General features: G+C 38.4%; 1 long non-coding RNA gene across 1 annotated transcript; it reads left to right on the top strand.

Moving 5' to 3' along the window:
* The first annotated feature begins 367 nt into the window (after positions 1–367).
* On the top strand, positions 368–6,490 carry LOC148627688 (uncharacterized). The gene is made up of 2 exons (XR_015921348.1): positions 368–483; positions 6,096–6,490. It is a non-coding gene; the product is annotated as an uncharacterized LOC148627688 (long non-coding RNA).
* The last annotated feature ends 21,301 nt before the right edge of the window (positions 6,491–27,791 follow it).

Below are 27,791 nucleotides of genomic sequence, written 5' to 3'. Positions count from 1 at the left end.
TATTACATTCCCCACACTGGTCACCAAAAGTTATGTAGCAGGAGGGTCGGGCTTGGATTCTTCCGTCCCCTGCTGTTATCTGAAAATGTCTAATTTAGACAATGCAATGACCTCAAAAATCACCAACAACGACTATGCTTTCCCAATGCTCAATTCAGACCATTGATTAATTGACGATGTCGGCAAAATACGGCAGTTGCTCTGTTACATGTAGACACTCTCAGTTTACAAGTTCGATCGCAGGGAATCGAGTTATGGCAGTATACAGAGAAAATACTATAGTTTTTATACTTTATATAAATTCAACATCATTGTAGTGACCAAAATGATTGAATGAACACTTTAATTTCGTGACCGGACTTTAGTACTTTTTCCGTATCCAATACTATAATTATTGAGAATGTAAACAAGGTCAACAATGAAAGTCATACGTATAAATTGATGAAATGAAGATATTTATGAATACCATTGTCAAACAATACGGTATGTTTACTTTATTATGAGTTATATAATTGGTGTAAATGCATAAAAGGTATGAACAACCATTAAATTGTACTTTTGAGCTTGCATGCATTTTCGGAATCGAACACATGACCGTGAAGGGTTGATTTTATGTATATTTTCTGCAACCTTTATGAAACCATGATATTGCTTCTTTTACACATCATATTGAGTGTTTTGAGTATGCTTTCAATTGGGAATGCATTTTGAATGATATTACATTGAAAAACACATAGAACATACACATAGAATACATGTCATGTATAATATACTGGAACATGCGCAGTTGTTGGTATTGTTGGTATTGCAGGTATTGTTGATATTGCTGATATTGCGTCTAAATTTATGTCACTATGGATTTGGTGAGCAGGGTAAGAAGTTATTTTAGAGCTGCTGGGGATGATTCAAACCTTTCATATGTAATTCCATGAGATGATAATAAAGAACATTTGAACTGATTTGGTATGATGGTATATTCGTGGCCTAGCTACCTACATCATTGACGTATTGACTTCTACAAAGAAATGATTGGTCAAGACGATATACAAGGCGATCTAGATCTAGATGCTAAAAAAGACGATCAGAAAGGTACTGAAGTTAATGTAGATGAATTTGTACGACAAAGAGTATTCACACAAAAAGGTGTACAATATGAGAACGAAAAACTGACTGAATTCTTTAATAAACTTCGCTTACAGTCAGAGAAAATCCTACATTCTATGAGAAGTGATTCTACATATGAACAAGTCAGAGTTCTGTATTATCTTTATATGGATAAATATGAAGTTTATATTGAACGTCATCAGAACTTTATGGCTAGAGTCCCAACATAAGATAAAGAAACATACGTAAAGGTGTATGAGGACAGAGACAAATTTCTGAATGATTTTAAGCGTTCAATAGACAGACATTTTGAAGCTAGTTCTAGAAGTACAAGCCGTTCTTCTCATTCATCTCGTACGAGTAGACTTTCGTCGAAAAAGCTTGCTGAAGAGCAACATAAAATTGAGTTAGAATATAGGCGAGAAGCTTTACAAAAGAAGAAACGACTCGAATTAGCAAAGGTTCAGTTACAAATAGAAAAGGAAGAATTAGAACCTTTTACAGAAATTGCAGTATCAGAAGCTAAAACTAAAGTGCTCGAAAGGTATGAACAAATAGAAAAATCTGATTCAGAAGTATCCGACAGGAGAAGTCGACAAAGTGCAGTTTTAAGTCGTACTTTAGAAACACATGATCCAAACGCAAAACCATTTCGACAAGATTTAAATTTACCTACAAGAAAATCAAATGATAGGCTACCGAGTACAATTGACACTAATTTGAATGTACATGCAGAAAGAACTGTTTTCCCACCAACTCCGAGAACTTATGTAGTTTCAAATTATGATAATACTCAAAATGTGAAAGATCAAGAATCTACTATCGATACAATATAATACTACAGAAACTATGGAAGCTTTGGTCAGAAATATCAGAAAGCCAGCGTCTGACATTAGAAAGTTTGGAGGTGATCCGCTACAATTTAGAAAGTTTGTTCGTCAGTACAATGCTAAAGTCGTCCAAAACTATGAAACATAGGATGAAAAGATGAACTTTTTAGAACAATTTACCTACGGTGTGGCAAATAAGGTCATCACAGGTTTCAGTCACATGATCAGTGATTATGCATTTAAAGCCGCAATGCAACTATTAGAGGAAAGATACGGTAGATCAGAAATTATCGCTAGTGCATTTATTACGAAAGCTCTTGATTGGCCAGTTATAAAGTCAAATGATCCCAAAGGTCTAGATGAATTCTCATTGTTTTTGATTGAATGTGAAAATGCTGCATACAGCATTGATGCTTTAAAGATCCTACAATATTCTGAGAACATTAAGAGACTGATGTGCAAACTACCATTTCATATGCAAGACCGTTTGTACAAAGAGAGGCGAATAAAATAAAAGACTATACATATGGTACCAGAGCTATATCAGCCAAAACTATGAAAGATGATTCACATGACAAAGGTCGAGGTCAATGAAGAAACGTCAGATCCAGTAGTGCGCTTGCTACCAATATAGAACAAACGAAGGATAATATAGACTCAAATATAGTAGAATGTTCATACTGTAAGACCAAAAATCATAAACTAGAACAATGTAGTGCCATTACAAAAACCGATGCTTTTAACGTATTACAAATTTGTGACATGGACCTGAATTCTGTAATAAATCTTCCTACAGTGTATACAAAAATTAGATGACGAAATATCTCAATGGTCTCATCTGAGTGGCATAAACATTCCCGCAATAGATAGTAAAATAGGAATTCTGATCGGAAGTAATGTTCCGGACGCATTTACTCCATTCGAAATTGCTATAGGTCCTGCAGGATCACCACATGCTACACGTAGTAGATTAGGATGGATAGTGTGGAACCTCGTAACAAATGTTCTAAATTCTTGAGAAGTGTTTACTTTGATTTGAGTGATAATTTAAATATTTTTAGCTACAAATGATAAATGTGCATGGCCTTGAATCTCGCACCCCTAACGACCCTGTTGAGAACGAGCCAGTGTTAGTTATTAAAAGTGGATATATTTCTTGTATTTTATAAGAAAAAAAAACTCTATTTTTAAATATTTTGATATCGCAAGCTAAAATCTAAATATTGAACATTACCTGTCAAGATACTTTTTATTCATGATTATCATACATTGTAATATTTAATTTCAATAACACAAACATCACATGCATGTCCCTGAAACTATGTTTAATTAAAAGCCTAAATTCTTCTATGCTCAGTATTCTACACATACATGTAAGCAACATTTATTGTTTGTTCGATGGGGTTTAACGTCCGGCCCCGTGCAGGTCCGGGTGTTAAAAGAATAGGCCTGCAGCAGCGCTAAGCTTGTCGTAAAAGGCGACTAAATAGTGCTCAGAAACCTAGCCGGGGGCTAGGCGCTCTGCCCACGGAGCAACTGGGATGTGTGCCCCAGGTGGTGGAATGGGGTACCCCTGGCGTGTTACATGCTGGGGTTGTCAGGCTATAATACAGAAAACCTGACCGCAAACCATAGTGGTGCACCGTGTTGGGAAAGATGCCACGTTCCTCGCACGTTAAAGAACCCTGCTGTGGTATTCGATACGAGTAGGAACCTTTGCGCTCCGCCACAGGAGGCTAAATTGCCCGACCTTACCCATCCCCCCTTTTTCCAGTGGAAATCAAAATTTGTCGACCCTATTATCCTTGTGACCCATTCTTTTTTTTTTCATTTCATGTTCATTTTATCATCCATTTCATGTTCATCGTCTGAATATAGCTGAAATATTGCTGCTCGGACGTTAAACCCCAACAAACAAACAAACAAAAGTTTAACGTCCGAGCAGCAATATTTCAGCTATATTCAGACGATGAACATGAAATTGATAAATGAACATGAAATGATGATGAAATGCAAGAGGGATGGGACTCAAGGACAATGGAGTCGACAAATTTTGATTGCCACTGGAATTAGGGAGAGGTGGGTAGGGTCGGGCAATTTGGCCTCCTGTGGCGGAGCCCTATGGTTCCTACTCCGGGAGAATACCACAGTAGGGTTCTTTAAAGTGCGAGGAATGTGGCATCTTTCCCAACACGGTGCACCACTATGGTTTGCGGTCAGGTTTTCCGTATTATAGCCTGACAACTCCAGCATGTAACACGCCAGTGGTACCCCATTCGGCTAGCTTTCTGAGCACTATTTAGTCGCCTTTTACGACAAGCTTAGCGCTGCTGCAGGCCTATTCTTTTGACACCCCGACCCCCAATGCTGAAGATACCCTGTTATACTATTAAGTACACCAAACTTCTTATTGATGCAAATCCTTATTTGTGGTAACTGAAACTAAAATCATAAACTACTATCTTTTAACTTCTTGCAATGAATAACTGTCTTAGGCGATTTTCAATGCAAACCTGTGATCTGGTATTTAAGAATTCTGTGAAAAATGTGCGAGGAACGTGGCATCTTTCCCAACACGGTGCACCACTATGGTTTGCGGTCAGGTTTTCCGTATTATAGCCTGACAACTCCAGCATGTAACACGCCAGGGGTACCCCCTTCCACCACCTGGGGCACACATCCCAGTTGCTCTGTGGGCAGAATGCCCTAGCCCCTAGGATTCTGAGCACTATTTAGTCGCCTTTTACGACCAGCTTAGCGCTGCTGCAGGCCTATTCTTTCAACACCCGGACCTGCACGGGGCTATCATTCGTATATATCATGATTTTAAAACACCTTTTTCACATGGAATGCTAGATTTGTTATTGTAATACGTGCACACATGTATAAATTTGTTGATTAGAGTCTCGGGTACGGGTTGGTACATATTTCCTGTTTATTAAATTCTAATTAACGGACGTGTCATTCGATTGTGTACTGTAATACAATACCTCTGATTAATTTTATAACACAGCGGCGGATCCAGAGGGTGTCCCCGATCTATTAAAAATCATGCTAAATATATAATCTTTTTAACAGAACTTTTCTGGTTAAATTAATATAATCATTTGTTTCGACCATCTTGTTTATATGCATTCAAGACAGAAAAAATATTGAATAAAATTCAATAAAATAACATAGTTTTCTGGATAATTCCAAAAAATGTAATTATGTAAGACCTTTTATCCTAATTTTCACTAAAACCAAGACTGTGACTTTCTGTCCTGTGACTTTTAGTTCTACGTTCTTTTCCTTAAGCCATACATCCTAATCATCACTTATGTGCACTTGTTTGTTTTCACGTGTGTCAATTGAGAAACCCTTCAAATCACCTGTTAATTTACACATATACACTGTACTGGATATTTAACTTCCTAATTAGTTTATCAAAGAAATTACAAAATGTATGAAGGTAATGTCAGACAAATACCACAAGCTCTGGTATATAACTCATTGCGTAATTTGGAATATAAAAGGCATACAAGTAAAACCTATTCTCACTCTTCACGTTGACGTACTCCCAAACAGTTCCAGTGGGGGAAACGCTCTGGGACATACGATGGGTCTGGGAGTAGGCCAGAGCGTCAACACAGCAACCCAGCCGCCGCTAGTAGGACATTCTCTGACTGAGTTCTTCGGTCGGGTATCCCGATGGCTGGGCTCCACTACCTCCAACTACTAACAGACATTTACTAACAGAATCCCCGTTAGGGGCGGTTGTGCGAGATCCGTAAGGATAGTCGAGACCTTAAAAAACCCCAATCATCATCAAACATGTGCTTTTCGTTTTCTATAAAATTGATCATAACACATTCATCATCAAAACTTCGAATCTTCGATTGATAAACCTTCGTATCTATAAGTTTCAATTTTTATGGGTGCCACACCACATATGCCGGATAATTCACTCGTTCGTCATTTTTTCTGATTTTCTACAAGGCGCCTGCTGAAATCTGCACAAAGTAACATTAAATTTTAGATTTTAAAAGTATAGTACGAATAATGAAAGCTGTTTTCATACAGCGAGCTATATTAGTGTGTATTCCCTGTTTCTTTGTTATTTAGTCAACATACTATCTTACACTGTGCTTACGTGTGTGATAAAAGAGAAATTTTTTGCAGGATTATCAAAGGAATATGCAGTAAACAGCTCCTATAAATTACATGGAGATCTAGATGCAAAGTATATGCTATGCAGCTTTTGGTGACCTTTTCAGACCAGATTATGTTACAAGACATGACCTGTTTAAAGGTACACTAGTGGATTTCAGTTGTTATTGATGGCTCATACCTTGTAAAAGAGAGAGAGAGAGAGAGAAAAAAACGTGTATGTGTGGTGATTGTTATACCTTTGATATGCTATTCAAATTGTTTTGTTGTAGATATTACATAAACAGTAATACTTCGAAGAAATAATACACATTAAACAAATTGTATGTTTCATTTTCTTGTAAAATGTTCTTGTAATTGTTAATATAAGTATTAAAGATACAATCAAGTTCTGATATTTAAAAAAAGATGACATTTCATCAAAATTATCTCCCCTTTGCTTAATGCAACAAAATTACCTCCCTTGGTTAAAAACAAATTTATTTAAAGAAATCTGTTATTTGTAATTTTGAAATTATAAAAATGGGTTTTTAGAATGATTAATATAGCTTATCAGACTTCCCATGGGAACAAACGTTCCTATAAGAAAAGTGAATCCTTCCGTGGGAAACAAGTTCCCATAGGAACTCTACACTTCCCACGGGAAATGTAGATTTCCTAGGAAAATGTGCAATTTTTCCATAGGAACTCCTATGGGAAAGTAATTTCCCCTTGGGAAATCTGACTTAAATCCTCAATAACATTTTTCTTGATAATTTTTTTTCATCTCTTTGCATCTACGCCCGATGAACCGGGTACCCAGAACGCTGAATAGAATTTGTTTACTTTAAAATTCGAACAATCTGCGAAAGCATCGCAAGTAAAAGGGCCCCAAATTTGGTTAAAATAGGAAAATATATGATGATTCATACCCCAGTCGTCAAAATCAAACAGTTTACTGAAAAAAATCAGCGGTTAAACTCACGTGGTACCCAAGCTAAAGATAAATCAATGTTAAATATCAAACATGTTTTATAAATAGAACAAGCTAAAGATTGTAATTCGGGTTTCATGCTTCCTATGTGGGTTATTCTTACAACATTCTGATTGTCAGAATAAAGTTTTACAAACTTATTACGAAGCTGTTCTCCAAAAGATAACAAAACTAAACCTACAGCTTCTAATTCTCTATATGTGGAGCTTTGGAGTGTTATAAATTCGTCCCACATACAGTGGAAAGTTTGATTCACAGAATCAAGCAATACTCTTGCACCAGCGTGATCGCTTGCGTCCGTATAGATAATACGCTCCGGTTCGCGCAGCCATGGTGAAATTACACGCGGGGGGAGGGAAAAATACTACTAAACCAAAACTCTAACTCTGTTCGTGCAAATTCGGTAAGCTCAAAATGAAGATCCCAGTGAAATTTCTGTGCGATTAACATGGACATCTGCCTTGTAAAAAACCGACAAACCGGGCCGTACGCGAATCGCAAAGAAATAATGGACCCTACAACGGATGCAAGCTCTCTAGCTGTAACTGTCTAGACCGTAAGCTAACAACCTTTTCACGCAGGCTTTCTAACTTGTGTTTCGGAATATCTATAAAACCGTCTCTACGATTTCACGTAAAGCCTAGCCAATCAATAATTTGAGAAGGTTCCCATTGACTTTTCTCCTCGTTAACTAGAAAACCTGCGTTAAAAAGATCTTTTTTCATAATCTTAGCTATTGTATGACAATTATTAAAATTGTCACAGGTCCAACCGTCGTCAAGGTAAACAATAGCCTTGATTCCGCTCGACCTCCAATGTTTAACTAATGGTCTTAACACCTTGGAAAAAACAAACCCAGAACTAGAAAGGCCAAAAGGTACAAAATATCTGGTTCTGGAACCAAATTTCCAAGAGAATCCTTAAAAAGTATAAAATTCTGGGTGTATATTTACATGGTGATATCCGCTAGTTAGGTCAAATTTTATCATGTAATTACTTTCTGAGCGAACGCTAAACCTTCTACTGTATCTTCAAATTTCACTTTTCTCCTTTCTAAACAAGCATTAACATGACGCAAATCCAAGATTAATCTTGGTTTTCTACCACTTGACATAGATACAGACAATGGATTAACACAATGTGGAGGATTTGACATTTCACAAACAAGATTTTTCTGTAACAACTCTAATATAGCCTTTTCTGCAAATTGTGCATGGTCTAATGCAGACTTATTATTCTTTAAAATAACTCTACTTGGAATAGTAAAAAATTCTAACCTATACCCGTTTTCAACGATATCTAGTATGAAATCTGAAGGTTTTAAAACTTCTTTCCAAAATTTTACAGAATTTATTAACCTGTCTTTCACTGAAACAGTACTGTTTTTAAATTCATATTGTTCTTTCAAATTGTAAAATAAATACTCAACTTGTTCAATATCTGACGTCGTATCACCTGGGACTTCACTGCTTGCTGTCTGGGCGGGTTGCTGTAGCACTAGGTGGTTGCCTCTGCTGGTACTGATCTGTGTATGGGCAGAATTTTGCAATGTGACCCGGGAATCCTCATGTATGGCAGAGTCCGTTGAAGGCTGAAAGGACGGCTGACCTGTACCCGTAGAAATTGTTGAAGGTTGGCCTTTGTGCGGGACCGGCTGGTTGACGGGGGTAGAAGCCTCCTGCTTGAGCGCCAAGAAAAAGCTGTTTGCTAGACATTCCGTCGAATACTCCTGGATTACGCTGTGAATAGTTATGTGCAGGTCTAGAATAGGGGGTATAGCCCTGAATGTGTCGCTTTTTGGCGGCTGCTCGTGGAACTGCTGCACGGATTTTAGCGGCATCTTCAGCATTATCAGCGATATCAGAATCAGTATACTCTTTAACTGCATCCCAGCCATGTTTCTCTGCTAATTTCAAAAGTTTATTTCTATATTTAATGGCTTTTTTTGTGAATCAATAATAGATTGCACGCCTTGCAAGTCACCAAACTTAAGTTTATTTTCAATAGTTTCTAAATTGTGCAATCGCACTTCATTAAAAACAAATTGAATTTTGTTACCTTCGCTTTTGAAATCCGAATAAGTTTTAAACTTGCCCTGTAGTTCAGAAACAATTTCGACCGCTGAGTTTTCAGGGCAAAATCAATCTTGTTGTTAAACAAATTGACAGTGTCTACTGCGTTGAAATCTGTGCCTCTAGTATCTCGGGGAGAATTTATAGAGCGTCTTTCTGCTTGATCAGATTCATGTCGAGAATTTTCTACATCAGACACCTTCTGTATACACCTACAACACCTTATCTCGTAACGAACGTCGCATTAATGAAAAAACTTTCACGATTTGTTTAAATACTACAAGCAAAATCATCAAAGCGGAAAGGACTACTCGATTAAGTAAAGAACTTAATTTGCATATTAGGTTGAACTATTAACGGAATTTAATATACAAAAAGAAATTCAATTACACCACATTCAATGCCCCATCGATTAATCTCCATCCCCCAATAGAATCCCTATTGCATATTTTGTATCAAATATGTACATTATCAAATTCAATTTTGTATTTTAAAATTCTTTTTCAATTACACTTTTTCTTTTCATTAAATTTAATACATTTTTTATATCAATTATCAATACTAATAAAATATAATTTCCCCATCCTCCACATTCAAAATCCCCAATCCCCATACCCCACATACTATAGAATGAAGGAATGTATTTTTGTTATCTAAGTTGTTCTTACAAAAACTCCATTTTTTTGCAAGCAAACTTTATCTTCGCTTTTCTTGGCACCGACCGATAATAATTATGGTACCGACACCATACAGTCTATATATATTATACGCATCAATAATTTATTTGGAAAAAAAAGTCAATTTGTTTTGCATAATATTTTGAAAAGAAACCTTCTGAATTTCCTAACAGATAAATGGGAGAAAAGCAAAGTATTATGATCAGAAACATTATCAGGTCAACCTACATGCGTTTTTTTGTTTTGGTAGGATCTCCTTTATAGCGAGATAACGAAAACAGCAGTAAATTTGGCATTGCCTGCTAAATGATTACGTTCACCGTTACCGGACGTTTCGAATTTAAATAGAATGTAGATACAAAATAGTTGTGAAATTTTCTATTTGTAAGATATTTTCAATTGTGTTTTGAAAGAAAACTTTTTTCATATATTTTTATAACCGTGTATAACCGACCAAAATGTGTGTCTGTCAGTTTTGATAATGACTTTATCACTTTTCATACGTCAAGCTCGCTTTGCAGACTATGTTGGCCTTCATCATTTATACCTGATACCGCAATACTGTGAAAGGGTCACTAAAACAATAAGCGATTTGTTTCAAACACGCCATGAACTGAATAGAATACAATTAATTCAATACTTAAGCTTTTTCAATATAACATATGAAAGCACTGCTGTATACCGGAGAAAAAACGGCCACAGGTGCAATTTTTTCCAGGATCTGACAAGACATAGAAATACCGATTCTTAATTATATCCAGGCTAATTCGTGCACCATTACGTACAATGGATGTTTCACGTTCCTCTTAGAAAAACAAAAGCGGAAGAGAGTAATCATGTACCCGCAATACACCATTTAACATCAAACATGGCACCCTCTGGCGCAACATCCGATTGATTGATTGATTGATTGTTGGGGTTTAACGTCCGAGCAGCAATATTTCAGCTATATTGAGACGATGAATATGAAATGGATGATAAAATGAACATGAAATGATGATGAAATGAAAAAAAGGGATGGGACACAAAGATAATAGGGTCGACAAATTCGGGCATTAGGCGGAGCGCAAAGGTTCCTACTCCTACTGAATACCACAGCAGGGTTCTTTAACGAGCGAGGAACGTGGCACCTTTCCCAACATGGCGACAATTACCCAATCCATCAATTTGCTTTGTTCCGCCACAGGAGGCTAAATTGTCCGACCTTACCCATCCCTCCCTTTTTTCTTGTGGCAATCAAAATTTGTCGACCCTATTATCCTTGTGTCCCGTCCCATTTTTCATTTCATTCATTTCATGTTCATTTTATCATCCATTTCATGTTCAATAAATTAGAGGATCCAAATATGAGGCCTCCTGCGTAAAAGGAAACGGAACCAAACAATTTAAGGAAATTAAGTTCTGGACTTGAGTTAAGAAAGACAACAAAAACTTCCAAAATATCAAACTTGAATCCTTGTCTGACGTTGTGGTGCCCTCGAAAAACGTTCATTTGGATAGAAATTCTACTAATGTACAGACCTCAACAGGTCAGCTACCACCAACTCAAGTCTCACATCAAGTCTTTCCAAAACCATACAGGACAGTTGTTAATCGTTCATGGCCCGATGGTTAACATCATGGACACATAAAATCCATTGCTTATTGACACTCAGCTTCAGAAAAACAAAACGTGTATTCCAAAATGGCACGTTTACATGTGTATGGTTTTACGAACACTGTTAATTATGTTAATTGAAAAGGGCCCACTTGAGGCATGATATATTCATTTGCAAGTCCATGATAACCCAATTTTAATACTAATGATTTATTCCTATTTCATCACATATTCCGACGAAAAAACATGTTGTGGATTGTAAGTTGATTCAGCCACGTGCAGGTCCGGGTGTCAAAAGAAAGCTTTTCCTCAAAGGCGAATACATAGCACTCAAAAACTCTGGCCAGGGGTAAGGGCGCTCTGTCCACAGAGCAACTGGGTTGTGTGCCCCGGGTTGTTGAATGGGATAACCCTGCCATGCTGGGGTTGTCAACCTATAATACGGAAAACCAGACCGAAAACCGCAATTCCTACTCCTATCGAATACCACAGCAGGGTTCTTTAATGTGCAAGGAACGTGGCATTTTTCCCAACAGGACTATTCTTTTAACACCCGGACCTGCACTGGACTAGCTAAATGTGTGAAGTGTCTTTCCATGAAATGCATAACAATGTAAACATAAAAAACAATAACTTTTTTCCAGACCAAAAATGGTAGTTAATTCTGCTAGCATATTCTACCGAGTAACTACTTCGTAAGACACACTGAAATTCTTATATTAAAGGTAAGATATAAGCAATTAAAGGCAAGAAAACATAGATAGTACTGCAGGCATCCTCTAAAGCCTAGAAAATGTGTATGTCGGTTTAAGTTAACAATGGAAGAAAAATAGGGTAGGTATAGGTGGGTAAAATTATTTTATATAGACACCTATAAGAGGATTTCTTGACTGTAATAGTGCTCAACTAAAAATTGATAACTTAGCAGCATTTCAGAAAAAAATACCAATAAAATGTGCTAGGGTAGACAAAAATAAAGCACAGACAGGGTAACCTTAAAAAGAGATATTTTTTTCTTCTGGCCTATCAGACATTATTTAATTGCCCTTTATGTTAAATTACCTTCCAATTAGATATCACGTTAAAGAACCTTGCTGTGGTATTTGATAGGAGTAGGAGCATTTGCGCTCCGCCACAGGAGGCTAAATTGCCCGGCCCTACCCATTCCTCCTTTTTTTTTACTGCCAATCAAAGTTTGTCGACCCTGCTATCCTTGTGTCCCATCCCTCTTTTTATTTCATCATCATCATTTCATGTTCATTTTGTCATCCATTTCATGTTTTCGCCCCGTGCAGGTCCGGATGTCAACAGAATAGGCCTGCAGCAGCGCTAAGCTTGTCGTAAAAGGCGACTCAATAGTGCTCAGAACCCTAGTTGGGGGCTAGGGCGCTCTGCCCACAGAGCAACTGCGATGTGTGCCCCAGGTGGTGAAATGGGGGTACCCATGGCGTGTTACATGCTGGGTTGTCAGGCTATAATACGGAAAACCTGATCGCAAACCACAGTGGTGCACCGTGTTGGGAAAGATGCCACGTTCCTGGCACGTTAAAGAACCCTACTGTGGTATTCTCCCGGAGTAGAAACCATAGGGCTCCGCCACAGGAGGCTAAATTGCCCGACCCTTCCCACCTCTCCCTATTTCCAGTGGTAATCAAAATTTGTCGACCCCATTGTTCTTGTCTCCCATCCCTTTTTCATTTCATCATCATTTCATGTTAATTTTTATCATCAATTTCAAGGTCATCGTCTGAATATAGCTGAAATATTGCTGCTCGGATGTTAAACCCCAACAAACAAACAAACAAACAGTGAATATTAATTACCTGAATGGTACATTTGTCTTCTTTCATAAAGAAATTGGAAATATTTTGATCGGGGTGTAGGGCCTTTGGAGGCCTAAATGCCATTGGCAGGTGAATTGGTGCATAGTTACTTGTTCGGTTTTCATATTTGAAACCCGGATGGCTTCTTTGATATAAATGTGAGAAAGGCGAAATGGCACTCAATAAAAATGCCCCGTGGAAAGGGCAAACTAGCGTAGGCAAAACACGTATCATTGGTCCCAGTATATGCATTGGGGTTAGAAACACCCTTTCGATGGAAATTTCTGGCGAAAGTGAGAAATCCACCCCTTTCAAAATCTAAAAAATTGAAGAATAAAATCTAAGCGGTTAAATCCCAGATATTGAAACCGTTTATGATTCAACTTCCACCTTTCCTTGGCTATATCTACAGTTTTGTCTGCACAAATATGACAGAACAATGTTTTACCATGGGTTCCGCCCTTAGTACATATGTCAAGCATCTTGATGAAACTGACTGAAAATCAATTTTGAATATTCAATTTCAACAACAAAATTCTATATTTACAAAGCATGATCAGTCTGATTGGTATTAAAAGCGTCAGTTCCAGATAGACATGCAAAGAAAAAAAGAATGGTAATTGAATCTGCTTATGAAATTTGAGTGTACGCAATAAGAAAGAGCGTATCAGGCGTACGCCCCACTAAATATGAGTAAACTTTTTTTTTCATGAAATCTTTTTTGATTTTTTAATTGTCTCGCTTCGCTTATACTTTAATTCTATTTAGCCCCCCCCCCCCCTTACATGAACTCCTGGGTTCACCGCTGAATTCATATTGAAAACCTGAAATTGTTGGGCTTTCATAATAGAGACAATATAATCAATTCTTTTTCTTAGCTGCGTTGTAGGCTGAATTCGTGAATCGGTTGGTTCCAGATGTATAATCTATACTATTTGGTATCTTTAAAATAGGTTTTCATCATAAAAATAACACATTTGCACGAAGATCAAATTTTATGACATATTTTCAATAAATCCTGTTTTATTGATACTTTTGTTTGGGTAAACAAGATACGATTATCAGTTGCTTTTTGGATTTTGAACTTGCCTACAGAAAAAAGCGAGTACTCTTTCGAGGTAGATGCAGCACCCATAAATGTACATGATTCGAACAGAGCTGGAGACTTTGGTTAATATTTTCAGATGCTGCATAAAGACCATTGGAATTGTGCGGTACATATTTTAGGCAGATTCAAGGGGTAGTGGGTGGGGTCGATAATCCATTTCCATCACGGAAAGAAAAACAATACCCATTGTGTTTAATCGAAAAGTCTAGGTAGTAGAACGCAACAGAATTACTTATTTTTTATATTCGCTAAAAGAGAAACGATTGATTTAATAGAAAAGTGCTCTGCCCAATTTTGTTTCGCTATGGAAACTATATTAAAGTACACGAAAAGTGTAAAATTTGCGGAAATATGTCACAAGTCGCCACTTTCGTCTCAACGATAATTTTAAATTGGGCACAACAGTTTCTGTGTAAAATATGTAAAATATAACCAGGGGGCAACGTGTGAAATTTCACGACAAATTATGGTCGGGTTCCACGTGGACTCTTGACGTTTCTGAATAAGAGTGGTACTCTCGTTTTACAATCACCCGACGCAAAGCTGATAGCCAAAGTAAAAAAAAAATAAATATTGCAAGGTGCTCTCTGGTTTTCAAGTAATGTACTAAAACAAATCGAACTTAATGAACAACCGAATATTTGAACATTGGTATCTTTACGGAAAGAAAAGAAACAGCATATATATAACTTCTTGCAATGAATAACTGTCTTAGGCGATTTTCAATGCAAACCTGTGGTCTGGTATTTAAGAATTCTGTGAAAAATGATTCTAAAACCAATGCACCGTATCGTCATGTTTGTTTGTTTGTACTGGTGCAGGTTTGCTCCCATCTGAAAGTACCGCAAAAGGTTGTGTTTTCAATAAACAATGTAAACTATACAATTCTTAAGGGTTAGGGGTATGAACAATACATATTCATTTGCTTCTATTCTTGGTATATAAAACAATTTACAAGAAAGACGATGTTATTTGAGCAATAGAATTTTCGAGAAAAAAAATGTTTTGATTGGCAGCAGTACGGTATTGGATAAAAACAGAATAATGACACCACCTAGACTTTATAGTCAGAAATACTGCATATAAAGGTCGTCATCAGCATTGCTAGAAGGAAATTACAAAAGATTTTTTCATCTCCCACACACCTAATAAATTCATTGACTTTTAAGCTCTAATTCAAACTTGAATCAAAAGGTGACGTCATTCACAAATTATTACTATTAAGTTCCCTCCTCCAAACACCTTGGCTTATTATCTCTCTGTCAGATGTTTTTCCGTTACCATTCAATATGGTAAACTCGTTTTTGATACAGGTATTATGCTTGCACACAAGATAATAGTAATTACTAAGCAGAGTTGAACTTAAGTATGCAATTGAAAACATACAGTACATATTACTATACCTAGGTAAAATGAATTATCAAATGGGTACAGGAACTGAAGATCGGGAGGACACTCAAAAAAAAAAAAAAGAGCGCCGGACCTGGATGTGCCTTTCATTGAATTCAAATTTGGAAATTTTGAGTAGTTGCTGATTAGATAATACTGTCTTTGTGGCAAAGTCCATGTTGTGCATCAAGAAATCTCAAAAGTCATGCAGAGAGAAAGACAAAATCGGGTGTGCACAATGGCATCATGTGATAAATGAAAGGTTCATTCAAATCAATTCAGCGCTTTTAGAGGAGTCGCAGAATACTAAAACTAAGAACAGGAGACAGACGACACGATACGTACATGCATATACCCCCTCTTTTCAAGCAGCGGGTATTGTTTAAAATCAAACAACTTTTATAAGTTACTTTGATTGAAATAGGACAAAAATATCCTCTTCCATCTCTTAACAATCTTGGTTTGCAGTCAAATCATAGCTGACGCATCACGTGTTGCTATTAGAAAAGACAATACCCTCTCAGACTGTTCAAACTTTGCTTTATTACCTATTCAACGTGACTAACGCTGGATTCATGGTGTTTTGTTAATTTACAGTCGTACCTTGAGAAAAAAAGTGGGTATCGTAAGTACATTTTAAATTACTTTAATATGAATTACCAATTATTATTATTTTTAAGGTTCATATACAGTTTATTTACAAATCCTGCAATACAGTAAACTCCCCTTTAAGCCCAGGGTAGCTATAAAGGGGTTCCCTGATTTCTTATACTCTTCACACCCAGCCCCCGTGCAGGTCCGGGTGATAAAAGAATAGGCCTGCAGCAGCGCTAAGCTTGTCGTATAAGGCGACTAAATAGTGCTCAGAAACCTAGCCGGGGGCTAGGCGCTCTGCCCACAGAGCAACTGGGTTGTGTGCCCAAGGTGGTGGAATGGGGTACCCCTGGCGTATTACATGCTGGGGTTGTCAGGCTATAATACGGAAAACCTGACCGCAAACCATAGTGGTGCACCGTGTTGGGAAAGATGCCACGTTCCTCGCACGTTAAAGAACCCTGCTGTGGTATTCGATAGGAGTAGGAACCTTTGCGCTCCGCCACAGGAGGCTAAATTGCCCGATCTTACCCATCCCCCCTTTTTCCAGTGGCATTCAAAATTTGTCGACCCTATTATCCTTGTGACCCGTCCTTTTTTTTTCATTTCATGTTCATTATATCATCCATTTCATGTTCATTGTCTGAATATAGCTGAAATATTGCTACTCGGACGTTAAACCCCAACAAACAAACAAACAAACTTCACACCCAGGCATTGTGTGCATACAAAATCAAAGTGCTGATAAACTGAGTCAAAGAAGACCTCATAAATATTCATTTAACCAAATTGCAAGCTAAAAAAAACGATAAAAACGTAGTCATTTTAAAGAGGACTATCTGTTTTGATGAAATGCATATCAATACTGCTTGTTTATTAATACATTTGTGGATCTTCTTTTCTTTTATTGTTTTTGGTATTTCTGGCTGTGTATGTTTATGTCCCCTAGACCGACCCGTGCACGACTGGGTGTCAAAAGAATAGGCCTGCAGTAGCGCTAAGCTTGTCGTAAAAGGCGACTCAATAGTGCTCAGAACCCTGGCCGGGGGCTAGGGTGCTCTGCCCACAGAGCAACTGGGATGTGTGCCCCAGGTGGTGGAATGGGGTACCCCTGGTGTGCTACATGCTGGGTTGTCAGACTATAATACGGAAAACCTGACCGCAAACCATAGTGGTGCACTGTGTTGGGAAAGATGACACGTTCCTCGCACGTTAAAAAACCCTACTGTGGTATTCTCCCGGAGTAGGAACCATAGGGCTTTGAAATTTCGAGTTGGAGATGCATGAAGTAGAAATGAATCCTGTGGACTAGGGGAGCTAGGTTGACCAAGGACCTAATCTAAAGGGAGAAATGAGCAAAAAACTTCTTGTTTGTGCTCCCTTTGACAGTGATTTGTAATAGATTAAATGAACAAATATGTCAGTATTGATATCTAGATTAGGCCCTGAGTTGATTGATTGACTGATTATTTTTTAATGCCGTTTCGGCGACTAGGGCCATATCACGGCAAGAACATTTAATAAAATGTAAATATTAAAAGCAAGATCAAAGTCTCTTCATAAAATAATGAAATTAATCATTGATTGATTGATTGTTGGGGTTTAATGTCCGAGCAGCAATATTTCAGCTATATTCAGACGATGAACATGAAATGGATGATGTAATGGAACTAGAGGCTCACGTGTGTCCTTGGCTATTAGAAAGACTTCATTTAGGAGCTTCTCAGAAACAAGATTTCAAGGACAAAAACTCTGATGAGACATATTTCAACAATTTCAGTGATTCGAATTATTTGTAAAACTTAATTGCCGAACAGTTTTGCAATAAAAAATTCTTTTTATCTATTGTAATTTCTGAAATAATCAAGGAATATAGACCTAAACTCTCTCCAGTGTGCAGATATTTACTATTCCACAATTTCTTTTCTTCATTAGGACTTTTATTTTGCTGATACACATGTTTTATGATAGAAAAAAATAACCATAATCCACAACTTATTCTTTTACTCATGATATTTTCAGCTAAATCCACAATCCACATGCTTTTCAGGTGTCTGTACTGTACATGAAAAGTGAAGAACACAACCTTGCCCTGCTTATTAATTCAAATATTTCATTGATTTTCATGTCATATTGTATGTATTGATTAACAATTGTCGCCAATTACATGGTATTATACGATTTTAGTGTTACTCAATTTATTACAACCTACCGCCCCGTGCAGGTCCGGGTGTTAAAAGAATAGGCCTGCAGCAGCGCTAAGCTCGTCGTAAAAGGCGACTAAATAGTGCTCAGAACCCTAGCTGGGGGCTAGGTCGCTTTGCCCACAGAGCAACTGGGATCTGGGATGTGTGCCCCAGGTGGTAGAATGGGGTACCCTTTGGGTGTTACATGCTGGGGTTGTCAGGCTATAATACGGAAAACCTGACCGCAAACCATAGTGGTGCACCGTGTTTGGAAAGATGCCACGTTCCTCGCACGTTAAAGAACCCTACTGTGGTATTCTCCCGGAGTAGGAACCATAGGGCTCCGCTGCAGGAGGCTAAATTGCTCGACCCTACCCACCTCTCCCTTTTTCCAGTGGCAATCAAAATTTGTCGACCCCATTGTCCTTGTGTCCCATCCCTTTTTCATTTCATCATTTCATGTTCATTTTCTGAATATAGCTGAAATATTGCTGCTCGGACGTTAAACCCGAACAAACAAACAAACAATATTACAACCTACCAAAACACCCCGCCAAAAAAAAACAGGAAGTCAATGGCTAGCTGACTGTACTAGACAGCAGGGGACGTGTTTCACACCATGAAAGTCTTTAATACAGTTTGGTTCTGTTAATTTGGTCTCATCAAATTGAATAATCCAGTTTCTTTCTATTTTAGTTTTTCAAATATAAGTGACATTCAATGCCATTACATGTGTATCTCTTTAAATACTTAGTTCAACAGTTCTCAGTCAAATTCCCATCATATGAATTATATGATCAAAGGACTATAAATACATCATATTTCTGCCAAGTTTCATTATAACTGACCCCATAGTTTTCTAGAAAACAATAAATTAATGATCCCCATAGGTTTCGAAGTTGAAAATTTACGAAAATTGACATTTCAAAGGCAATAACTCCAAAATATGGTATCCAATTGAAACCATATTTTGCACAATGACAGATCTTGATAAGCTGAACATTGTTCTTACATTTTTATAAATCTCCTTTTGTTTTTAAATAATGATCTCTGAAGACAAAAACTTACTAAAAATTGACATTTCAAGGGCTATAACTCCAATACCGCTTCATGGATTGTTATGAAAATTTGACCCTAGGTAGATGTCATCATGCTGAACAATTTTACTTTGACTTCATGTTTGAGTAATTCACAAAAAACTGTTGTCTGACCCCTATGTTCTATTTTTAGCCATGGCGGCCATGTTTTATTATCGGCAAACATATACGACACAATTTTGGAACTAGATATCCTGAGGAAGATGGTGGTAAAGTTTGGTTACAATTGGCCTGGTAGTTTCAGAGGAGATTGTTTGTTTGTTTGTTGGGGTTTAACGTCCGAGCAGCAATATTTCATCTATATTCAGACAATGAACATGAAATGGATGATAAAATGAACGATGGGTCACAAGGACAACAGGGTCGACAAATTTTGATGGCCACTAGAAAAAGGGGGATGGGTAAGGTCGGGCAATTTAGCCTCCTGTGGCGGAGCGCAAAGGTTCCTACTCCTATCGAATACCACAGCAGGGTTCTTTAACGTGCGAGGAACGTGGCATCTTTCCCAACACGGTGCATCACTATGGTTTGCGGTCAGGTTTTCCGTATTATAGCCTGACAACCCTAGCATGTAACATGCCAGGGGTACCCCATTCCACCACCTGGGGCACACATCCCAGTTGCTCTGTGGGCAGAGCGCCTAACCCCCGGCTAGGTTTCTGAGCACTATTTAGTCGCCTTTTACGACAAGCTTAGCGCTGCTGCAGGCCTATTCTTTAAAACACCCGGACCTGCACGGGGAGTTTCAGAGAAGATTTATGTAAAAAGTTGACGGACGGACGACGGACGCAAAGTGATGGCAATAGTTCACTTGGCCCTTTGAGCCAGGTGAGCTAAAAACGGGATGGGACACAAGGATAATGGGTCGAAAAATTTTGATTGCCACTAAACAAAGGGAGAGATGGGTAAGGTCGGACAATTTAGCCTCCTGAGGCGGAGCGCAAAGGTCCTATCGAATACCGCAGCAGGGTTCTTTAACGTGCGAGGAACGTGGCATCTGTTCCAACACGGTGCACTACTATGGTTTGTGGTAAGATTTTCCGTATTATAGCCTGACAACCCCAGCATGTAACACGCCAGGGGTACCCCATTCCACCACCTGGGGCACACATTTCAGTTGCTCTGTGGGCAGAGCGCCTAGCCTCCGGCTAGGTTTCTGAGCACTATTTAGTCACCTTTTACGACGAGCTTAGCGATGCTGCAGGCCTATTCTTTTAACACCCGGACCTGCACGAGGCAATGAAATTAAAACAAAATAGCTAATTACATATAAAAAGGTACATAAAAGGTAAACCTAAGACATAAACTACATAAAGATTTTGTTGTTTGTTGGGGTTTAACGCCCGAGAAGCAATATTTCAGCTACATTCAGACGATGAACATGAAATTGATGATAATATGAACATGAAATGATGATGAAATGAAAAAGGGATGGGACACAAGGACAGTGGAGTCGACAAATTTTGATTGCCGCTGGAAATAGGGAGAGGTGGGTAGGGTCGGGCAAATTAGCCTCCTGTGGTTCCTACTCCGGGAGAATACCTCATTAGGGTTCTTTAACGTGCGAGGAACGTGGCATCTTTCCCAACACGGTGCACCACTATGGTTTGTGGTCAGGTTTTCCGTATTATAGCCTGACAACCCCAGCATGTAACACCCAAGGGGTACCCCATTCCACCTATTTAGTCGCCTTTTACGACAAGCTTAGCGCTGCTGCAGGCCTATTCTTTTAACACTCGGACCTGCACGGGGCGCAATAATGGTGCATGTATGATCATGGCATCGTAAGTATTAAATGTGCAACTACATCAAATACTGGAATACTAAACACTTTTAACTAAAAGAAATCCACAGGTCAATATAAAACATCAGCAACTACCACCTGTACTTAATTGAAATAAATGCATTGTACATTTTTATAAATGAATATTATCTGCAATATGCATGATGGAATAACTCAACCTGCAAATAACTCAGTGCATTTATATCTCAATGACACTAAACTTATACAAGAAAAACATTTAATACAAAAAAAAAAAAAACAACAACAAAAAAAAAAAACAACCTAAATGGTCAAGAATAATCATCACCATGTGTTTACAAAAATAAACATGTAAGAAGAGTATAACTAAACTCCAACAAATTTCTTTGGCATGTCAATGAACCATCAAGTCATCAGTATTATACATGTATGTTTGTCATCAAAAAGTGATCAATAAGACTAACTACACCAATGATCTCTAGAACATAGCAAAGTATCAACATCAGAACATGTAACAGCTGCACATGCAGCTTAAATTGCATGAAAACTAAAGAAGATTAACAACTCCATTTCAATTACACCAATACATGTAAATATACCAACAATTCAAGATTTACATGTATGCTTAATGTCCACTTAAAAGTTCAGAATACTAGTAACTCTGAACTAATTTTAAAGAATACACACTCAATTTCATTTACACCAATACATGTAAATATACCAACAATTCATGATTTACATGTATGCTTAATATCCACAAACAACCTAAAGAATATGACAAACTCCATTTCAATTACACCAATACATGTAAATATACCAACAATTTAAGACTTACATGTATGCCTAATGTCTGAACTAATTTTAAACAATACACACTCCGTTTCATTTACACCAATATATGTTTACCAACATTTCATGACGTACATGTAAGTAAATATTTCAAGATTAAACATAATTTTATTACATACTGTGCATTAATACCTGTACATATGCCAGCATGTAACACACACATAATTTCATGAAAAAAGAATGACTGTATATATAGTATATGTTCAACTACAAACAATAGATCTCTCCTAACGTGAAATACCGCTTCATACAATGCAGTCTGCAGGCACAAGGGATGTATAGGAAAGACCACATATAATTTCGTAAACTATTTTATGAATTTTAAGGGAATGCTTGAAGCAAGGTTGTATAACACAAATTGTCTGCTGTGGAATAACAATATTTAATAGTAAAATTAGTGAGCCAATGTTTTATCTTTCCTAATTATAAAGGAATTGTATTATCAGTTACAAGTCATATTTACATCTTAAGCAGTTTAATAAAACCAGTAAATAGACATTTTTTAGACCTACAAATTGAATTATAATCAAGTAGCTAGAGTACGTATACTTTGGCAAGCCTGAAAGCTATTCAATACTGTCAAGGTCAGCATAATCTAAATCAATAGCAGGAAAACAAAACAGTCCCATCATTATCAAAAATATCTTCTTCCAATTCACTACAATCAGTGACACTGAAGGGGTCCTCATCATCTGAAAATGATATACCAAGTTCTCCAGTGTTAGTCATGTCTAAAGAAAAAGGGACATTCAAACAATTGGTGCACTTGCATCCAGGGCCACATGTGCCATCCCTTGAGCCTGATTTGCTTTTACGACACTTGCATCTGTTTGTGGTACACCCAGTTTTACATGCACATCCCTTGGTGTACCACTGAACAGTCTGTTCAACTTTGTTTAATTTAGTATCTGAATCCCAAACACATTCTAGTTTATCATTTGAAATTTTCCAACCATTTTCACATAAGGGTTTAAGATTAAGATAACTTGTACATGCTTTCGACCAAAATGAAAGCACCCAACAAGATCTACGCCAATGGAACCCAAGAGCCTGGGGATTTGTTTGTTTGTTTGTTGGGGTTTAACGTCCGAGCAGCAATATTTCAGCTATATTCAGACAATGAACATGAAATGGATGATAAAATGAACATGAAATGAAAAAAAAAGGATGGGTCACAAGTACAACAGGGTCGACAAATTTTGATTGCCACTAGAACAAGGGGGACGGGTAAGGTAGGGCAATTTAGCCTCCTGTGGCGGAGCGCAAAGGTTCCTACTCCTATCGAATACCACAGCAGGGTTCTTTAACGTGCGAGGAACGTGGCATCTTTCCCAACACGGTGCACCACTATGGTTTGTGGTCAGGTTTTCCGTATTATAGCGCCCCGTGCAGGTCCGGGTGTTAAAAGAATAGACCTGCAGCAGCGCTAAGCTTGTCGTATAAGGCGACTAAATAGTGCTCAGAAACCTAGCCGGGGGCTAGGCGCTCTGCCCACAGAGCAACTGGGATGTGTGCCCCAGGTGGTGGAATGGGGTACCCCTGGCATGTTGCATGCTGGGGTTGTCAGGCTATAATACGGAAAACCTGACCGCAAACCATAGTGGTGCACCGTGTTGGGAAAGATGCCACGTTCCTCGCACGTTAAAAAACCCTGCTGTGGTATTCGATAGGAGTAGGAACCTTTGCGCTCCGCCACAGGAGGCTAAATTGCCCGACCTTACCCATCCCCCTTTTTCCAGTGGCAATCAAAATTTGTCGACCCTATTATCCTTGTGACCCATCCTTTTCTTTTCATTTCATGTTCATTTTATCATCCATTTCATGTTCATTGTCTGAATATAGCTGAAATATTGCTGCTCGGACATTAAACCCCAACAAACAAACAAACAAACCGTATTATAGCCTGACAACCCCAGCATGTAACATGCCAGGGGTACCCCATTCCACCACCTGGGCACACATCCCAGTTGCTCTGTGGGCAGAGCGCCTAGCCCCCGGCTAGGTTTCTGAGCACTATTTAGTCGCCTTTTACGACAAGCTTAGCGCTGCGGCAGGCCTATTCTTTTAACACCCGGACCTGCATGGGGCGCCTGGGGATTTGGCATGATTTCCTGTTCATTATGTATTCTATCCCAATTTTTCCCCTTATTTCAGAAATAAATTTCAAATGCCTATTACTTTCACTATCAGCACTTAAACTATTAAATAAAGCTTTTGGAGAAGTAAGTGGCAAAAATGCTGAACAATGTTTTGAAAAGTGAACAGCCCCAATCAACCCGTAAAAGGAATAAAGGCAAGACCTTGAATCAGAGACAGAATGAAAATCAGTCTAATAAATTCCCTACAACAAATTCAGCATTTTTTCTAAAAACATCAATAAATATTTTTTTCCCAAATCTTTTGAAATAGGCAGTGTAGTCACAACCACTCAACATATAAATAAACTGTACATAGTCTTCAACATTTCTCAAATTCTGAAAGCAAATGTCATTTTTCAGGGCACTGATAAATACATTCATATGAATAAACAGTCTTTCATATGGGGAATCTTTCAAGTGCACTAAAACTGACTTCTGTAAGGAGTTGAACGTTTTTAATATTGACAAACCTATAATGTAAACATCAGTGTCAGGACTGTTTATAACAATATTCTGAGCTACTGATGTATGTGCATGTAGCCTTACTTATGTATCAGCTTCTTCATGATCACATGAAGCAATTATGTAGTCCGCTGATGAAACAGAGTATGTACACCTAGCTTGGTCCTTATATTGACCATCAAACCCACCAGCAGCAATAAACAAAAACTGCTCTGAAATAAGGTTGACAAGAAGCCTTTTTTGTTTTCTAATGGAAAGGAATGATCTCCAGTTAGATGGTAACTCAGACTCCACAGTGAGTAACTCCAACTCAGCCACTTGAGCTGTTTTGTCTCTACGGGATCTCTCCATATCATTTGGGCTAAATCCATGCCTGTTTGGGTCATCAAATACAAGATGAATTTCAGTAGCCTGAAAGAGTTTGTGCGGCCTTAGTTTGTTTGTTTGTTGGGGTTTTACGTCCGAGCAGCAATATTTCAGCTATATTCAGACGATGAACATGCAGTGGATGATAAAATGAAAAAGAAAAAAATGGGACACAACGATAATAGGGTCGACAAATTTTGATTGCCACTAGAAAAAGGGAGATGGGTAAGGTCGGGCAATTTAGCCTCCTGTGGCGGAGCGCAAAGGTTCTTACTCCTATCGAATACCATAGCAGGGTTCTTTAACGTGCGAGGAACGTGGCATCTTTCCCAACACGTTGCACCACTATGGTTTGCGGTCAGGTTTTCCGTATTATAGCCTGACAACCCCAGCATGTAACATGCCAGGGGTACCCCATTCCACCACCTGGGGCACACATCCCAGTTGCTCTGTGGGCAGAGCGCCTAGCCCCCGGCTAGGTTTCTGAGCACTATTTAGTCGCCTTTTACGACAAGCTTAGCGCTGCTGCAGGCCTATTCTTTTGACGCCCGGACCTGCACGGGGAGTGCGGCCTTAGTACCTATTTATCAAAGAGAAAGCTAATGTAGTCAAGAAAAGTTTTATGAATTGATAAGGGAACTGAATTTATTACGAACATTCCATCTATTATAAAGGCAGTGGATGAATTACTGTGAGGAACCTGTAAAACAAAGGAATCTGGATACATCTTTTTAAAAGTTGATGTTCTCCAGGCCTTTTGACCTTTCTCATGTATACCATCACTATCACAGCTTGCCCTAGGCAACTGAAGAAACTGGTCTAGACCAGACACATGTTGATTTGTAAACTTTGAAAATGAAATATTTTTTCTTAAGCAAGATGTAACTGTATTTCTATCTTTAATTTCCCTTTACTGGACACTGTAACTTTCTGCGTTGCAAATGTAACGAGATTTCTGCGTCGTCTGTTTTGGTTTGTTTGTTTGTTTGTTGGGGTTTAACGTCCGAGCAGCAATATTTCAGCTATATTCAGACGATGAACATGAAATGGATGATAAAATGAACATGAAATGAAAAAAAAAAGGATGGGACACAAGGACAGTAGGGTCGACAAATTTTAATTGCCATTGGAAAAAGGGGGGGGATGGGTAAGGTCGGGCAATTTAGCCTCCTGTGGCGAAGCGCAAAGGTTCCTACTCCTATCGAATACCACAGCAGGGTTCTTTAACGTGCGAGGAACGTGGCATCTTTCCCAACACGGTGCACCACTATGGTTTGCGGTCAGGTTTTCCGTATTATAGCCTGACAATCCCAGCATGTAACACGCCAGGGGTACCCCATTCCACCACCTGGGGCACACATCCCAGTTGCTCTGTGGGCAGAGCGCCTAGCCCCCGGCTAGGTTTCTGAGCACAATTTAGTCGCCTTATACGACAAGCTTAGCGCTGCTGCAGGCCTATTCTTTTGACACCCGGACCTGCACGGGGCCGTCTGTTTTGGAACTGAAGTATTACATAAATTTCTAAGCAAAAAACACTTTATAAAATTCTGTAAATCTTCTTGTCCATAATATTAAGAAAAATGAACATGAAATGGATGATGAAATGAAAAAGGGATGGGACACAAGGATAATGGGGTCGACTAATTTTGATTGCCACTGAAAATAGGGGGAGGTGGGTAGGGTCGGGCAATTTAGCCTCCTGTGGCGGAGCCCTATGGTTCCTACTCCGGGAGAATACCACAGTAGGGTTCTTTAACGTGCGAGGAACGTGGCATCTTTCCCAACACGGTGCACCACTATGGTTTGCGGTCAGGTTTTCTGTATTATAGCCTGACAACCCCAGCATGTAACACGCCAGGGGTACCCCATTCCACCACCTGGGGGCAAACATCCCAGTTGCTCTGTGGGCAGAGCGCCCTAACCCCCGGCTAGGGTTTTGAGCACTATTTAGTCGCCTTTTACGACAAGCTGAGCGCTGCTGCAGGCCTATTTTTTAAACACCCGGACCTGCACGGGGCAATTCAACAAAGTATCATGATATGAAATAGATAAGAATTTCGCGATTATACAAATAAAATTGAGATAATTAAAAATCACTATAAAACAATACCACTAATCTTACATATATTAAAAAAAATAATTTTGAACTTGATTGAGAAAATACTGTAGTGAATCGAATGAATTAAAACGAAGCAGGAACAAATGAAAATGTTTTGAGACAAAACAGTCAATAAAACAGGATATCTCTAATAGAATGCGTGAAATGAATTGTTATATTGTGTTCCGTTACAAATTGATGATTAGAGTAATCAAGACTAGCCGAAATCAAAAGAATTCAATCCAGGGACAAAAACCAGACATGGAAAGCAGACTAACACAACAAAGAACATGAAATAACCAAATAATACATACAAAGTAACGAAGGAAATGAGCAACTCGGACTTCACTATAAACTGGGAGAAAGGACTGTATGGAAGTGATAATATTCATACATGTATAAGACGACAATCGACCTAATCTATATAGTAAAACACAAAACGAATAACAAAGAACATAAAAAACGACAACCACTGGATTACAGGCTTCTAGATTGGGACAGTCACATAAAGTGTGTG

This window comes from Perna viridis, chromosome 1 (assembly GCF_037379345.1).
Source record: "Perna viridis isolate PV_CMFRI_1.1 ecotype Kerala chromosome 1, ASM3737934v1, whole genome shotgun sequence".
Classification (NCBI taxonomy): domain Eukaryota; kingdom Metazoa; phylum Mollusca; class Bivalvia; order Mytilida; family Mytilidae; genus Perna; species Perna viridis.
This window is presented reverse-complemented; position numbering and strand designations above follow the sequence as displayed.